Below are 19,308 nucleotides of genomic sequence, written 5' to 3'. Positions count from 1 at the left end.
AGGTAAATTGTGCAAATATCACCGCCCTCATTTGACAATGAAGAAACTGAAATACAGAAAGGCAAAGGACTCCTTAATTTCAGCCCCATTTTTGTTTCTGCTAAATTAGACTGTAAGAATTCATGCTTTTATAAAGCTTAAGGAAGAGAAAGAGTTACTGGATTTGGCAGGAAGGCCAATTTTTTATAAAATAATTTTAGTCGAGTAATGGGGTTGGAAGCTAGATTAAAGAAAGTTAGTGAGGTGGTGGTAAGGATAGGAGGTAGAAAACTGCACATCCATCTTATATTGTAGGAGTTTGTAAAAGGAAAGAGAGAAGCAGAATGCTAACTAAAAGGTGAAACAGGTTCAAAAAGGTTTATTTTTTTGGGGGGGGGTTGGGCAAATCTATGCAATTTTAAAAGCAGAAGGAAACAAGTTAATGCAGGGACTGAAAAGACTAGAAAAAAACATAATTCTACAAAAAAGATTTTGGAAGGCATTAGGAAGGGATGGGGTTCAGGGTACAGATGGATACATTCTCTTTAGAAAAGAAAGAAATCATTTCCTTTGAGCTGGGAAAAAGGAAACCACTTCTTCTGAGCCTAGAGGAAAGAATGAGTGAATAGAAACAGGAAGGATGATACACTGAGGTGAAGTTAGAGATACATAGGGGAGATAATGCCAGATGGTCTCAATTATCACTGCAAAGTAGGGTAGATCATCTACTGAGTGTGAGGAATAAGGAAGAAGAATTGGCAGCTTGAGGAGAAAAGAGATGGTTTGGTATAACTGCTTTGGGAGTATGTTAGGGAGATAATGAGGGAGAAATTAAAAAGATTGATGAGTTTGGACAGTGTGTATCTATACTGGGCCTAACCGAGATAGATTTCTATCATTTTCTAGCATCAGAACAGGAACAGAGAAAGTTATGGTTATGATGTAGGATTATAAATCTTAGTGTAGTAGTAAGGAGAGGTGCCCTCTAATCAATTTACTTCTCCAGATTCTTAGATGAGATTGTAGACTGTAAGGGAAAAGTACCAAAAAAAAGTAATAACATTTTAAGGTTCTTATCTTTCAGACTTGAACTAGTCCTATTTGTACTTTATAAATAATTTGTTCCCTGATGATTTTGAATAATTACTTTGAATATTATAAAGATGAGGAAGCCTCAAAGAGTTCATAACCTGAATGACTTCTGATTTTTAGGAATACAAATTAGAGTAATACATTCACAGCTTGTAAAGAGAATATAAAATGTTTGTACCAATTTTCTCCTTTAGGAAATTTGGAGAAGTTTTTCTGCATCGTTGATGGAAATAGCAATTTTGCCAGCTCTATAATCATTCTATGTGAGAAGTGACTTCTGATGGGTAAGAAGAGAGAGACGCAGCTATTTGCCCAATTGGATACATCTTGCTCAGTAGAAAGCAGGCTCATAGGGTTGAGATGTAGAAAGGAGCAGGTCCAGATAATCTAACAGAACAACCGGCATTGTCAAAATACTGTACTCAAGGCAAAAGAGCGACATGAGGACATGAGAAGACATCAAGGACCTTCTTTACTATGAGTTGCCTTGGCCTTGCATATTTCTTACATTTGAAATTTTTTGGTTGACTGGTGGTTGTCCTTTGTATTGCAAGAGAACCAAAATGACATCACTAGGTAATGTCTTTTGACTCTAGAATAAATTGGATTCAAGTGAGGAAGAGTTGTACAAATTAAGCAGTCTTTTTCTCTTTCCAGAATCATCCTAGTCCAATGGCAAGACCAAAGCCAGGATGACTGATGATGGCCCAGGATGCAATGGCCAACCTTGGTGTCTGATGTCTGACTAGGCTCCAAGCACTCCACATCTCCTGCTTCAACTGCCTTCATTAGTGTAAAGTAGCCTGGTACACTGTTGGAATGCTGGATTTGGAGTCAACAAGAGCTTGCTTAAAATCCTACCTCAGATAGTAGATATGCTTTTCCCCGTGTAAAATATTGGTTCTCACAAGGGAAAGGAGCTGAGAGATTTCCTGATATTTCTCTAAGTACCTCTTTGAATGCAATGCCACATTACATGCTGAGGAGAGCAGCCACGTAAACACAGTTCTCATCTTCTTGCAAACTACAATCTCAGATAGGCAACCCTGATAACAATGCATATTAAAGTAAGGGAGAACACAGGACCCAGAAGATGTGGTTTGTGCCTTTCTTGTGACATTTACCATGCTAGGACGTGTCGTGTGATCAATAATCTACATATTTTGTCTCCCTTTCCAGACTGCAGGATTGCTGAGGGCAAGGACTGTTTTACTCTTCTTAACATTTTATGAGTACTTATAACAGTGGCTTTCACACAATAAACTTCAAACTATTTCTTCTAATTAAATTGAACATACATTGGTGTGCTCTAGGAACTGTACTAAAAGCAGGAGTATAAGTTGCAGAGCAGGTGATTATTGCTGTTTGATCATGTCCAGTTCTTCATGATCCCATGGATGGGGATTTCTTGGCAAATATATTGGAGTGACTTGAGGTTTCCTTCTCTAGTGACTTCCCATTTTGCTGATGAGCAACTGAGGTGAAAAGTTAAGTGACTCTCCTAGGGTCACACAGTAAGTGTCAGAGTCTGGATTTGAACTCAGATCTCCCTGGATCCATGCTTGGTGCTCTAACCACTGTACAACTGAGCTGTGAGAGCAGGTACAGATTGATATTAATAGAAGAAATTATCTCATTCAGTAATTTACTATACCAAAGAAGTCATAGGTTCAGTTCCCATCTATATCCTTTTGTATTAAGCACTATGCTAGGTGCAAAGGGTATAAAAACCCCAAATGAAAGAGTCCTTGACCTAATCAGCTTATATTCTGTGGAGAGAGACACTTTGGACAACATGTTCCCATATGCTTATATTCTAAATAACCAATACACAAAATACGCTCATTTGACTAAAAACTGTGGAATCAGGTACTGAAAATCCTTAACTAATTCTTGAAATGGGGCTTCTTTTTCTTTATAAAATTTAATTTTGAAGAAAAATAAGTGCAAAACCTTCTAACGCTTCAAAACATTAGATCTACTCATCCTTTGGCTTCTCATATCGGATCTCTGGTTCCAAAATGAAGCATTGCTCTAAGCTATATACCATTTTGACCTGTGATTAGGAAGGCAGTGCTAAGAACTTCCATCATTTCCCACCGGTTTCTGAAAGAGGTATGTTTTTCTTTCTCCCTGGCATATTCAGCCTAAGTTGGTCTCGAGGTTCCATGGTGACCCCATCGCCTTTGTAACAAATACCACCATAGTGACAGAAATAACCTTTAGCACCTGCTCAGTTTTTTCCATTCACCTTTGGAAGGTCATTATAAGGAATTAAACATTTTAGGGAACCTAATAGAATACTCCTGGCACACCAAGGGGCCGGATCAGATCCTCACATATCTTCTCATATTTTATCCCAAAGAGAGTCTCCTATTGTATTTAAGAAAACTTCTTTCCTCAAAGGAAGGGGTTCCTGTCTCTTTGAACAATCAGTCTACTAGACAGTTTGCTGCCTCGAGAGCTGACCTGGGTAAAGTCCCCATTGTTAACATGTCTAGTTCCCCCTCATCGACCTGGGTCTCTTTTCGTACTTAACAGCACATTCCAAACTGCCTTTATGTAGTCACTTTTCTACCCCCCCCCCTTTTTTTGGTTATTGCCATTTTATGATCATTCTTCCTGCTTCTTTGCTTTCTGCCTAAGTCTCCTATCTCTATACTATGCCACTTAGTAAATCTACCCAGCTGTGCTGAAGGAGGCAACACTACTCACTGGGGCCATGTCCTTGAGAAAAATCACTCTTTCCAAGCATAGATTTCCTTCCTTTGGAAAAGTAGTCTTCCTTTTTCAGATCTAGAAAACCGCTAAGCCCTTTCACTTAAGCCCACTCCAGGGACAGATTACAGAACTCTGAAACCTATAGGAAGAGTTTGAAATAAAAGTTAATGTGCAGAAAGACTCAAAAAAGCAAGTGATGGGAAAACTCCAAGGGTTTGGAAGTTCAATACAACACCCAAAAGATAAGCTTCAAAAAGGGTCTATCTCATTTGATCTGGAAATTCAAACTGGAGCTCTCTGCCACAGACACGTATTTTAAAATTTGCAGTACTTACTGGTTTGACTAAGCTGGGAATACAGTGGGAATGACCTCTCCCATGATACTTTGGTATTTCGACTCCTGGTTGAAATGCAGAGATGAATCCAGTCAAGAAAAAGCAACTCATCGTGCATAATAAAAAGAAAATGTTTCTGAAGTTAACCAGTTTTTTTTTTTAACAACCTCAAAAATGCTTGGTTTATGTATAATTTGAAGAGGTATTTTTAGGTTGCTCTTTATTTTATTGAAATTGATATCTTGAATGCCATATTTTGGTCTCAGTCTTCTGCACTGACTTCTAAAGTTGAGAGCACAATTTAGGTGTTTTGAGTTTTGTAGACAAGCACATAGTCCTTTTGAGAATCTGATGAAAACTACAGAGTTTTTGTTTCAGAGTCCCTGAGGCTTCACTCAGGGCCCTGGACAGTTACACTCCTAATTGGCAATCAAATGGAAACACAGAGGTATTTGTACAATGTATGTGTATTTTCTGAGGATTCAAATTCTCAATTTCCCGTTGATCTTCCACTTTATCATGGGAAAGTACATTTTTATATAAAAGGAAAAAAAAGGTCTTTTTAGCTTGATTTGATTTTTTCATTAAAAAAGTCTTGAAATGTCCATGAAAAAGCTGTCAATAAATTTAAAAAAAAAGAAGAGAAAAACACTTTGTATGCATTATTCTTTTGCTTTCTTTACTGACTGATTTCCTTTAATTATGAGTATGTTTGTTAGAGGTGAAGGGGGTTTATTTCACAGACTGAAAAATAGGTAAAGGGAGCAGGGACTGGAAATGCACAAAAACATGGAAAAAATGTTAAGGTGTATTATATTGATGATTTAGTTGGAGGCTTTAAAACTTAAAAGCAGTCAGAAAACTTTCTAAATAAGAAGTGGCTAATTTCAAAGTAAATTAAAACACATGTATATATTTGGTAAATAACTGGTTTGTATGAAATATGGAAGTTGTGTACAACTATAAAAAAAGCACTAATAATTTAGGAGATTAGAATTGGCCCAAGCAGTATCTCAGAACCAGTAAAGCCATTGACTGAAGTAGGGAAGTTGGGGAGGGAAATGAAATTCCATAAACAGTCAAATGAAATGTTTTATTTTTTTATAATTAGAAAAATTCTAAACAAGACAAACTGTATCTGAGAAATGGAGTAACTAGCTATATGGTGGGCATACAGAATGATCTGTGATGGAAGTAAATTTCTCTTGGAATCATTCTAAAAGAATCTATTTCATAGAAAACCAAATAAGCAACAACACAAATTATAGGAATTGTAAACGAGGCCAGGATAGGCTCTTCACATTTGCTCAGAGTAATATACATAGGATAATTTGTAAGCCAATAGAAAACAACATGATATTTTTGAAGCTAACACTAATGTAGTCTTATCAAAGGAGCTCAGTTGTGTTCACTGTGTCTAAATTATGCAAATAGCTCTTTTTATAGCATTTTCTGTTTGTTTAAAAAAAAACATGAAGTAGAACATAAAATGACTGACTTCAGACTGAAACTCAATCTTTCATAAAGCAAATGCTCATTCTGCAGCCACTGTTTCAAAAGCCTATTATGTGTATTTATCGTCTAGGCTTACTGGACAGAATGCAAACGAGAGCCCAACCATTGCTGCTTGCAATTGCATTGAAGTCGACTTCCACAAGATGGAATTTTCACTCTTGAGTTTCCATTTGAGATTTACCTTCACAGCAGAGACAAGCAAATATATTCTCCTTTTGTGCCAACAGCATAAATCTACAGAAAATTAAATTCTTGGAGAAAGGAATGCTGACCTTCAATAACTGCTAACCAAATTCTTGAGCTGTGGTGGGAGTTATCTGTGATAGTTTGGTCTGAATAATGGATTCAAATTCCTTTTAAGTGATAATTTTGAGTGTGTGTGTGTGTGTGTGTGTGTGTGTGTGTGTGTATGTGTATGTGTGAAATGGGATGATCATACAGGATCATAGATATACAATTGGAAAGGACTTCAAAGGCCATTTAGTCAATCAATTAATTTATCAATAAACATTAAGCACTTACTATGTGTCAGGCACTGTGTTAATTATTGAGGATACAAAAACAGGCAAAAGACAGTCCTTACCCTCAAAGAGTGGCAATCTAATTTGTTTGTCAGGAAACTTGGACCTAGAGAAGTTATTTGCCCAAAGTTATACAGGTAAGTAGTTTTGAAGGCAGAATTAGAACTATGTCCTCTATAAAAGTTTTCTTTTTTATTTTTATTTCAAATATTTTTACAGGGTTCCATGATTCATGATTTTCTTCCCCCACCCACTCTATCCTTCCCTCTCCCAAAGCTAACAAGCAGTTCCACTGGGTTATACTTGTATCATTGTTCAAAAACCATTTCCATGTCGTTCATATTTGCAGCAGAGTGATCTTTTAACATAAAACCCTAATCATATCCCTATTTGCACTATATCATATATTGATCATATATTTTTCTAATGCATTTCTGGTTCCACAGTTCTTTTTCTGCATGTGATAGCATTCTTTCTCCTAAAGTCCTCTGCATTGTCCTGGGTCATTGCATTGTTGCTAGTAGAAAAGTCTATTACAATCTATTGTGACACAGTGTATCCATCTCTTTGTACAATGTTCTCCTGGTTCTGCTCCTTTTGCTCTGCATCATTTGTTCCTGGAGGTTGTTCCAGTTCACATGGAATTCTTCCTCTAGTTCATTATTCCTTTCAGCACAATAATATTCCATCACAAACATATACTACATTTCATTAATCCATTCCCCATTCAATGGACACCCCCCTCATTTTCTAATTTTTTGCCATCACAATGAGCGTGGCTATGAATATTTTTGTATATGTATTTTTCCTTATGATCTCTTTAAGGTACAAACCCAGCAGTGGTATGGCTGGATCAAAGGACAGGCCATCTTTTAAAGCCCTTTGGGTATAGTTCCAAATTGCCTTCCAGAATGGCTGGATCAATTCAAAACTCCAGTAATAATGTATTAGTGTCCCCACTTTGCCACATCCCCTCCAACATTTATTACTTTCCTTTGCTGTCATGTTAGCCAATCTGTTAGGTGTGAAGTGGTACCTCAGAGTTGTTTTAATTTGCATTTCTCAGGAGGGATTTAGAACATAAAAATGTTCTTTTTGATGTGTCTCACTGTTTCTTTTTTTTCTTGACAGGTTTCTCTAGGAAATGAATGCTCACTTTGGCATTAGGAGGTCTATTATACTGAAAATTCATTGCATTGAATTGTTGAATTTGTGGGTTCAAGTCATAAACACACCATCTAAATTCTTTAAGCTCCAGTTTTAGTGTCTGAAAAGTGAAATGAGAGTCTTACCTTCCCTGATATCTACCTCAAATCAAATGATCAATGAAATCAAATGAGATAACATTCTTCTTAAAGTGCTTTGTAATGGTAATAAAAGCTGGCTGCCCTTCTTGGGAGTTCTTGGGAGTTCTCCAGCATGACTTTAAGTGACCATAATGATCAGGCATGGGAGCTGCTGTTTGCTGAAGTACACTCCAATACTTAGAAAACAGAAAAGGAAAAAAAAAGAAGGTGAACTATTTGAAAAGAGTGAAAATTTATTAAAAAAACAGTTCAAAAATAATATTTATGAAGCATTTAACATTTTAAAAGTATTTGCATATACCAATAAACAAACACATTTTCATTATATACTTATAAAAAGTAAGGGATTGTACTAAAACCTGGTGATGCAAAGAAAGACAGATACAGTCCTTTCTCTCAAGGAGTTTACATTTTAGAGGAGATAATACATATATCTGCAGTTTAGGAAAACCAGTCTTGTTTGTGTGGATGATATAAAGAAGTGCATAGAGACTCGAAGCAGGGAGGCCAATTGGAAGGCTATCGCAATAGTCTAGGTGAGAAGAGATGAGGGTCTAGAATAGTAACGTGGCTGTGATAGTGGACAGAAGGGGATATATAACAGTGATGTGAATGCAGAAACAATAAGAGTTGGCAACTGGTGAGATGTGTAAGTATGAATAAGGAGCTGAAGATTTGTAACCTTGATGACTCGGAAGATGACGGTAACTTTTATAGTAAAACCCTCAGAAGAGGGGAGGAGTTTGGGCAGAAAGACAATTGGTTGGTTTTTTATATGTTCAACCAATTAATAAACATGTATTACATGCCTATTATATGACAGGAGTTGTGTTAAGTGCTAGGAATGAAAAAGCAGCTTCTGCCCTCAAGGAATTTATAGTCCAATGGAGTGGACTACATGCAAATAATAAAAGCAAAGCAAGGTAGGTATAAGATAGATAGTAAATAATTAAAAGAAGGAAGATACTGGAATTGAGAGAGGTTGGGAAAGTCTTCCTGTGGAAGATAGGATTTTAGTTGGGATTCAAAGGTAGCCAGGAAGGTCATTAGTAGGAGCAGAGAAGGAAGAGATTTCTGGGTATGAGAGACAGAGAAAATGCCTGCAGTCAAAAAATAATCATGCTAGTGGGCCAATCAAGAGGTCAAGGGCACTGGATTGAATCATCTGTGTTAAGGAGTAATTTGCAAGAAGACTGGAAAGTTTGGGAGTAGAAATGGTTATGAAGGACTTTGAATAAGAAACATCATTTTGTATTTGTTCCTGAAGTTGATAAGAAATCCCTGGAATTTATTATGTAGGGGGTTGATCTGATCACACCTGTGCTTTAGGAAAATCATGTTAGAGGCTGTGTAAAGGATGATTTGAAGTGGGGAAAGAATTGAGGCAGGCAAACCCACCGGCAGTCCATTGAAATATTCCAGGCATGAAGTGATCAGTGCCTGTACTAGCATGGCGATGGTATAGATATATTCATTGTGAGATGCCTGTGGGAAATCCAGTTTGAAAGGTCCATAGCATCTGGTCATGTAAAATAATAAAAAAGACTAGAACTGAATAGATATAGCCCATTTTATATCAAAATCAATACCAACATAAATCTGTATCTATGCATACATGCATAGCAGTGAATCATTTGCATAGAGATAATAATATATGATTTACTATCCCAATGATTTCACCAAGAAGATAGTATAGGAAAAAAAAAAGGAGAAGGTCCAAAATGTAGAACAGAGCCTTGGGAAATATTAACTATCTGTGAGCATGATTTCAATGAAGGCTCTACAAAGGCAATTAGAAAGAAATGATTAGATAGATAAAAGAAATACCAAGAGAGTAGTGTCAAGTAAATCAAGAGAGCAGAGAATATGACTTAGAGAAGAGGTTCAATAGTGTGAAGTGCTACAGAAAGGTCAAGAAGATGAAGATTGAGAAAAACCCATTGCATCTGGCAAATAATGGATCACTGATAACTAAAGAGAAAGGTTTCAGTTGAATGAAAAATTTAGAAACCACATTATAGAGGAATTAGAAGACAGTGAGAGAAGAGGAAGTAGAAGCACAGACCATAGCCAGCTTTTTTTGGAGTTTAGCTAAAAATGGGAAGGGAGATATACAATCATGGTCATTACCTCAGCTAAGAGGCAAGGGAAGGTGGGATAATTTTAGGGTATATTTTAAAGACGAGGAAGATAATACCTGTTTATAGGCATCAGAGAAGGCGACAATTGTATGGAAGAAAGTGCAGATGATAATGGGAGCAATCTACTGGAGAAGATAGGAGGCAACAAGAAGAAGGGTGCATGAAGATGCTTGGGCAAGGAGAAGTGCTAACTCAGTATCCAACATTGAGTGAATGAAGAGATAATTACCAGTGATGTTAGGCAGAGTTGAGATAAATGGAAATGAAAAGGAAGTCTCAAACAGCAGCTACAGTGGTGAGTGAAATAAAGGACTAAGGAGGAATATGATTGCTATGATGCAGTGAAGGCTCATTTGAGATTAGATAGTATACATTTGTAGTGAATCCAATCAATTCTACTTTATGACTTTCCCCAGTTTCTATCTCATTTGAGTTTCACAACTCCATGCAATTATTATCTCTATAATCTTTACAAATGAGGAAAATCAGGCTGAGTTTGAGTGACATGAAGGGTCATGTGGCCAGTAAACATGAGACCAGATTCAATCCCTAGTATTTCTAACTCCAGGACCAGTACTATGTATGGCACTAATGAATGAGTAGGTTTGGAGGAGTATGCTGCAGACTGTGGTTGAAGAGATCCTACCCTCAGTGCTTAACCCAGTGCTTGGCATAATGTAGGTACTTAATAAATGCTTGCTGATTGATCTCTTGATGTATTGATTGATGCCTTGACATCTCCAAATCTATGACAGTCAGTAGAACTCTGGTATTGTAAAATCCTTTTCAAGCAACTTGAGTAGAGTTTCATGAGGCAGTTAAACTTTTTTGAGTTTTTGTCACTAGGCCATGTGCTCTGAAACAACTGTGTCCTTATTTACTAGGGGATCAGGGAAGGATCAGGTTATTCTCTCCCTGGAGTACTTAAAGGGAAACCTTCTAACAACCATTTGTGTGTGGGAAAAGCTGACATCACTGCTTGATTCCCTGTTACTATTTATTTTGTATTAATATTTTAGTTAAATATATTATTATTTATCACAATAATTATTATTATTATCACAAAAATGGAATTAAATGTATATGAGAGGGAAAGGGGTCTACATTGCTTGTGGGAAATTGAATAGTGCTTTTGATGAACTGAATCTTCTTTTTAATGGTTTTCTTTGGATGATGTGAAATGGCTACAAATGGCAGAATACCATAGTTTCTGAAGCCTTAAAATTGAAGGTTACTCTTATAAATTAAGCAAATAATATAAACACACGATGGACATTGAGTAGTCTGCAAGAGCAATAAAGTATATGGGAAAGTTTTTATATGAACAGAAAAGAAGGCTTATGGTCATATAATAAGAACAAGACATAACCACTTGAGATCACTGATATCTATTTGATGTTAAGAAAGAAATCTATGGGAAGCCTCCAGAATGGAAGATAACTACAGGGAAATACTTAACATGTCAGGTGAATCACCAGTCATGAAACCTTGAATCAATAGATTGATATTGAAGAAGTATCATTGAATCTATCAATGTCCATTGTATAATTTCTAAATATAGTTTGCCATTGGTAGAAATTGGGGCTATAATTTGACAAGAATGAATGAACATCATAACCAGAGATTTTCTTTTTTAATGGGCCAGTTTTAAATAAATATAAATTATTTAAACACAAGACATTATTATAGTGAAGTCAGGGACACTCTCATTCTCTTTTCCATGGCTGAAGAGGGGTAAAGGTACCAAGGCCTTTTTCTTTACAACTTGGTCTTTCACTGGGTGCTGTGAGCAAAAGTCAAGATAGAGAGTAATTGAAGCAAAAGAGGAGTTGGCTAATGCTAAGAGGACTTTTGAATGTCTTCAAAGTCAGTTGAAGAGCCTTCCCTTCACCACATGATTAGTTTTCGGGAACCAGTGAATGGCTACACATATTCTACAGTTTCTCTACCATACTTTTGTTATGTGTCATGATGATTCTCTTGGAATTAAGATCCCTATCATCTTTCACATGGAGATGTTGTATCAGCAGAACAAACTGATGAGGTATGCACATGCACAAGACTCCAATTACAAAGGGATGGATGCTAACGCTTCAAATATACTCCTATTTTGTTATTTTCACATTATTTTAAAACTATTAAAATTAATTTGTTTTAATTTTTAAATTCCTTTTCTTTCTATCCCCTCTCCCACCCACTAAGGAGACATGAAATACAATACTCATAACCCATATGAAGTCAAACAAAATATATTTATATTAGCCATTTTTTTTTCATAATTGAAAAGACCTTCTTCAGGAAGGTTTCTGATACAATTGCAGTAATGTTATTCAAAAAGTGATGTGATTTCCAAAGCTAAAACCATGGAATCATCCTGAACTCTCTACTCTTTCTTATGCTTATGTCTAAAAATTTTCAAGTTTTGTCACTTCTACCTTCCATCTTTCATATTGCTTCTTTTCTCCTCACTGATGCCAACAACCTTCTTCAAACCCTTATTATCTCTCACCTAGAGTATTACAATAATTGCTTTCCCTGATTCCAATCTCTTTCCTTTTTTTACTATTCTCTCCACAACTAGCATGTTAAAAATTCTAATTTCCAGGCCTGACCATGTTTCTTCCTTGCTCAAAAAGCTTTCATGGTTTTTTAATTGTCTATAAGGTAAAATACAAAGTCCTTTGTTCAGCATTTAAAGCCTTGTATGTTGATCTAGGCTTATTATGCATGTTTTTCCTTGATGAATACGACATTCCTGCCAAATTGACCTACTTGCTGTTCCTCCTATACAATATTCCACCTCCACTTTCTATGCCCTTGCTGAGGCTGACCCCCATGCCTCAAATGCATGTGTTCCCTACTTCTGCATCTTGGAATCCTTAGCTTCCTTCAAAGCACAATTTGGGCTATCTATTATGTAGGCCATTTCTAATCCCTCCCTCTCCCACCATTTGCTAGTATCTATATCTAAATGTTTTTGTATTTATTTTCTATATGTATGCATATTTATATGTATAAATATATTATACACACACACACACACATATATATATATATTTGTATATATATATATAAATAATTTACTTATATGAGTATGTGTTGTTTACTCCAATAGAACATAAGCTGCTTAAAGGCAAATATTTTATTATTTTTATCTCTATCCCCAGTGTCTTCTACTTACATGTTAAGGACTTAAAAATGGTAGTTGAATAAGTGAATGAATCTTGACTGTTAGAAATCTTGAGATACCTTGTTGGAAGGAGGCCTTTTGGGTTGCATTCTGCTCTACTGATTCAAATTATATTTTATATTCAACAAACATAAGTACAGTTGGACAATGTATTCTCTACTTCCTTTATTTTTTTAAATTTATTTCTTTATTTAGTCAATTTAGAACATTATTCCTTGGCTACAAGAATCATGTTCATTCCCTCCCTTGCCTCAACCAATGCTTTGTTTTTAATCAGTCCCCCTAATTCCCACCCTTATTTTACTTCCCTTTCTACCCCCCTTCTTATTCCCCTCTTATTTTCTTTACAGTCTTTTAAAACTACCTTCCTTCCCTTGTATTGCTTCCCTCCCTACCAGTCCATTTGTTACCCTTTTACTTTCCTATAGGTCCCAAATCAGTTCTCTGCCCCAATGTATTTGATTGTTCTTCCCTCTTTGAGTCAATTTCAATGCATGTTAGAATTGAGTATTTCCTATCTCCAACCTCTTTAACCTTTCAGTGTATTGATGTTCTCCTTCCCTCCTGCCATGTGCTTATTTGTGACATATAAATTTACCCCATTTTGTTTCTTTTCCCATTTCTCTTAGTATTAACCACTTTTTTAGCTCTATTTGTATATATATATACATGTATATATATACATATATATATTTATGCATACATATATCTATTTACATACTTATGTTTTGGCATTTCATCCTATACAGTTTGTCACTGTTCCCTCTAAGTGTACTTCTTTTTGCTGCCCACATAATAACAACAATTTTTAAGAGTTACCAATGACCTCTTTTCTTATAGGGATACATATCATTTTAACTTATTTAATCTCTTTAAAAAATTTGTTTTGTTTTGTTTTGTTTTTCTTTTTTCCCTCTTTTTAATTACCTTTTGATGATTCTCTTGAGTTCTGTATTTGGGCATCAAATTTTCTGTTCAGGTCTGGTCTTTTTTTAACAAATGCTTAGAGTTCTTCTATTTTGTTAAATGACCATACTTTCACCTGTAAGAATGTAGTCAGTTTTTCTGGGTAGTTGATTCTTGGTTGTAGACCTAGTTCTCTTGCTTTCCAGAATATCATATTCCATGCCTTTCAGTCCTTTAGTGTAGATGCAGTCAGATCCTGTGTTATCCTCACTGTAGTTCCATGGTATCTGAATGACTTCTTGGCAGCTTGTAATATTTTTTCTTTGGTCTGATAGTTCTTGAATTTGACTATAACATTCCTGGGTGTTGTCAGTTGGAGATTAAGTACAGGAGGTGATTTGTAGATTCTTTCAAATCTCCACTTTTCCCTCTTGTTGTAGAATGTTGGGGCAGTTTTCTTGAATAATTTCTTGTAGTATGATGTCCAGGCTTTTTTTTTTTTTTTGTCATGGTCTTCTAGGTAGACCAATGATTCTTAAGTTGTCTCTCCTGGAACTATTTTCTAAATCTTCTGTTTTGTGAATGAGATGTTTCATATTGTCCTCAATTTTTTCATTCTTTTTATTTTGTTTTCTAGTTTCCTGCTGCCTTGTGAAGTCGCTTCCTTCTAATTGTTGTATTCTGATTTTTAACAACTGGATTTCATCCCTGGATTTTTGGTCATCCTTTTCCTTCTGGTCTGATTTTCTTTGGAGCTTATCTTTCTTCTTCTTTGCCTCATCTTTCATTTTCTTTGCCCCATCTTTCATTTTCTTTGCCTCATCCTTCATCTCCTTTGCCTCGTTTTCAAGCTGATTAATTTTGGCTTTCAAGACATTATTTTCTTGTTTTAGTTCAAGTGCCTATGTTTCCAGATGACTTATCTTGCTTTTTAAGTTCTTTTCCCAGTTGTCTTTATCTTCTTTTAATTGTGTTTTGAATTGTATTTTCAGTTCTTACAAAGCCTGTGTCTAATTCACTGGAATTTCTGTGTTTTTGCTTGGTGTTCCTTCATCCTTCTCTGTTGCATTTTCTCTTTGTTCTTTGCCTGGGTAGAAGCTGTAGATTGTAATTTCTTTTTTCTTTTTATGTTGTTTGCTCACATTTTCCCCCTTCTTTCCCCCCCCATAGATGCCTGCATTATTGCTCCTCTCATTGCGTGTTGGATCTGTGATTTTGGAATTTTCTGTCAGCCTTGCCCCTTGGAACTTTGTCAGCAAATTTCTCAGTGCAGTCTGTGGGGAAAGGTTTTGGAGCTTGAGCTTCCCTGCCCCTGAAAGCTTTGATGAGATTAAGCCTAGCTGAGTTACAGAGCTGGATGTGTCCTGAGGCCAAAACCTCCAGAAAGGGGGGGGGCAATATGGAGTTTCTCCACTGCTACAAGTAGGCTGCTTGCTCTGTGCTTCTTCTCCAACTGCTTCCCCACCCCCTGTGTTCCATGCTCTGAGCCTGGCACAGCTTTACCTGCAAGGTACTCCCTCCAGACTAGCAACCTTGCCTGTCTAGAGGTTCCAGCTACTGCTGGAGGCTCAGTGCTCTAGGTAGGGGAGGGGTCCTGGGACCTTCCTTCTTCCTTCCCCTTAAACCTGAGTATTTTCAAATTCAGGCTTTTTGGGGGGGCGTACCTTTTATGTTGAGTCCAGCAGTGGGGTTCCTTGGCTCTCTCCTGTTGTTAGGTTTGATTTTCAGTCCCCTAGAAGCATTTAATTTGTAATCAGTAAGGAAGGGTTTTCAGAGGTCTGAACTTTTGCTGCCTCTATGCCACCATCTTGACTCCGACTCCTCTCTACTTCCTTTAATCAATTGTGTGACTGTAAAGATGTAGCCTTTGATGAGATACACCACAGTATAGAATTTTCAAACAATGTACTTAGTATTGCTAAGTCAAAGACATTTTAGTTCTTTGGTAAGCATGAATTTCACTGTTGGTTCTTTAAATATGAAGTTTTTGATTAATGATCAATGGGTAAACACATTAGTGAAGAGTGAGACCTGCCAATCTTGATATTCATCCACCTTAGAATCAAAACTGAAAGAACATTGTCATTAAGTGGAAACATGGGTCATAGATATTTCTTGGATAGGTAAAGAAAGAAGTTGAGTATTTTTGTAAAACCACATCAAAAAGCAATAGTAGGTGCAGCTAGTTGACTCAGTGGATAGAGAACTAGACTTAAAGGTGGGAGGTCTTTGGTTCAAATCTGGCCTATGACACTTCCTGGCTGCGTGACCCTGGGCAAGTCACTAACACTTGTTGCCTAGTTCTTACCATTTTTCTTCCTTGGAACAAATACTTAGTATCAATTCTAAGACAGAAGGTAAGAGTTAAAAAAAAGGCAATGCTAATATTCTTAGGACAATACAGCACTAATGATAATGATAATATTAGAGATAGTAATGATAAATATTTTCAACAAGACCATCATGTAAATGATTGTTGCTTATGTACTAAGATTAGTTGTTAAATTAAGTGCCAGAGAAATTCTATAAAGAACTTGTTAAGAGCCAACAAATAAAATTAGTAAATACTTTAATACTTACTGTCTTCAGTACAAAGGTGAAGAAATATGAGGATGGGGCAATATCTGTAAAGTGAAAAAAAGAAGGAGATGTCAAACCACTCCAGTGTCTTTGCCAAGAAAACCCCAAATAGAGTCATAAAGAGTCAGACATGACTGAAATGATTGGATGATTCAGAATAGCATATATAAGTGTTTAATGAAAATATTGGATAGTGATGGTCATGGTGTTTTGATAAAATCTGTTGAGAAATGATATGGTCAATGGTGAACATTTTGTAAAAATTTATAAACTTCCTAGAACATGAACATCTATTGCCTAATGAGGGGAATGCTTATAGAGAAGACTATAGGAAAGTCCTTTTATTGAATTTTGTTGAGGAGTCTAGAATTCAAATTTATGCCATTAGCTTACAAATTGGTTGATGAGCTACTTTCTAGGGTTCCAGAAGAATATTGAAATTGTGGTTACAGTCATGCATTTTGTTAAACAAATGTATTAAAAATCTCCTACTTATATATACAAAGCACTGTGCTAGATATTCGAGATATAGAAACAGCACAACATAGTTTGTCCTCAAGGAGTTTACATTATATTTAAGAGGTATAAGACATGCCAATTATTATAATCTAATTATATTACAAACTCCTGTTTCCATGATTAGGTATTTTTAGGATGGAAGAAGTAATTTTACGTAGGGCCTATGTGAGTAGCATACTGTTAGTAAAGGCTTCATAGAAAAGATGACAGCTTTGTTGGAACTGGAAAGAAGAGTGGGATATTATTACATGGAAATGTGCTCTGTGTGTATGTGTGTGTCTAGTCCCATTTTGGAGTATAGTGTGAGCAAAAGTACACATAAGGAAGAACAGGATAAGGATGGAAGATAGTGAGTAACCTAGTTTGTTTGGGACCTTGAATATGTTATGGGGAGGTTGCAAATGTAGGTTAGAGCCATATCATACAGGGTATTGAATAATAGAGAAAGAGTTTATAATTCAAAAGGTGGGTAAAGGGGAACCAATAAAGATTTTTTAATAGAATAACAAAATTTTCATGAAGCTGACTTAGGCATCCTTATAAAGATTGACTTGTAGATGAGAGAATGGTTTTAGGAAGACCTCTTAGGAGGCTAGGGTACATTTATTGAGGACTTAAGCTAAGGTTGTTGCCATGGAGAAGAATGGAGAGGAAGGAAGAACAGAGAAACCATGGAGAGAAAATAACAGAACTTGATTAGTAATTGGATATATATGATGTGAAGGAGAGAGAAGACAAGGCTGACCTTGAAGTTTTGATCCTGGGTGGTAGGGAGGATGATGGAAGCCAGATAGAGATGGTAATGAGGGTGGGCAAGATTTTGAGAAAAGATAAAAAAATTAATATTAGTCATGCTGAATTTGAGGTGCTGGCAGAGTGCTCAAATAGGACAATCTGTTTGGTAGAGAATGCAGGGGCACAAGTGAACAAAGATCAGTGGTGTAAATGTAGTTTGGAGAATGTATTGAGTTGGTAAGAGATGATAACACAACAGAGATAAGTAGGCACTATGCTCAGACTTTACCAAGGTGCTGTGTGATCAATTTCATCCCACATCTGAATTCTGTATCTTACTAAAAGTTCTCTTCTCCTTTCAGTGTGTAATTAAAAAAAAAACAATCCTTACATTCTATCTTAGAATAAATACTAAATATTGGTTCCAGGGCAGAAAAGCAGTAAGGCTATGCAACTAGGTTAAGTGACTTGTCCATGATTACACAGCAAGAATGTGTCTCTGGCCAGATATGAACTCAGGACTTCCCATCTCCAAACCTGGCTTTCTATCCACTGAGCCACCTAGCTGCTCCTAGCGTGTAAATGAATAAATATACATGAACTTTGATGTCCTTATTTTACTTTAATTAGGCAACATATAAAAGAAATATATCATAGTAGTAAGTCTTAGGAAATAAAACTGTTACTATTTTTGTTTTCTACATAGAAAGTGTTCAATTCCTTCCAGGAATCATTTTCCTCTGGACCTGAATTTTCCCATATGTGACATAAAATATGATCATCTTTGGACACAGGCTAGTTAATGGGAAGGCTCAGACTCTGGACTTTGACACTTTAGGGGTATCAAATGGGGAATATTCTCTCTTGTTGGTCTTACACTTCCCAATATTGGTTTTGAACTTTCCTGCATATTAATTGCTAAAAAGATAAAATATTATATCTTCCATTTGTTTTAAATATCTTTTCCATGGATTTTGAACATTATAACTGACTGAAGGACTGAAAAAGACTGATCTGATTTATGGTTAGCTTGACACATTCATCATATACAGTGTACTTTACATATGACTGCTTTATATGGCTTTACAAATGGCCACTTTATGTCATGTACATAACTTTTCTAAGGTAGGGTAAAGGTCAGGAATACAAGAAACAGACAGATAAGCTAGAATAAAGATATTTATATTTGAGTATATATTAATATGCTATATAATGAAACTATATAATTACAATCAATAAAATAAAAAATATAAACATAATCCATATAATTTATATTTTTAAATGGTCAAATGGCTTATATATATGTTAGCCATTTAATCTATGAATAGAAGTGTTATAATATGTAACTCTACAGGTGAGTATGTGTTATAAAATATAACCATCTCTTTTTTTTTCTTCTTAAACTTCCAGGGTGCATATTCACGGTTACATTGCATTTTTTATGTGTGACCAGAAACCACAGTTGATTTAAGCCACTCATTTGGACTATCATGCACTTTTCCATAGAGTGAGTGACCTGCATAGTAGTAGTGTTAAGTGAAACCACTGCATGAGAAGAGATGGCAGATAGTTAAAAACTCACAAAGTACAAGGGCATCAAAGGCAGAACCTCATACCTCCTGAAAAATTCTGTGCTGCCACCACCAGGGACTGAGGAAAATGAAGAGCCATTGAAGAGACAGGAAAAAGTAATCAGAGAGATAAAAGAAAATGAGTGTCATGGAATCCAAAAGAGGAGAGAATACTAAGAAAAAGAGAATGGTAATT

Source organism: Monodelphis domestica, chromosome 3, assembly GCF_027887165.1.
Source record: "Monodelphis domestica isolate mMonDom1 chromosome 3, mMonDom1.pri, whole genome shotgun sequence".
NCBI lineage: Eukaryota > Metazoa > Chordata > Mammalia > Didelphimorphia > Didelphidae > Monodelphis > Monodelphis domestica.
The sequence above is the reverse complement of the archived record's forward strand: the minus strand, read 5'-3'. Positions refer to the sequence as shown.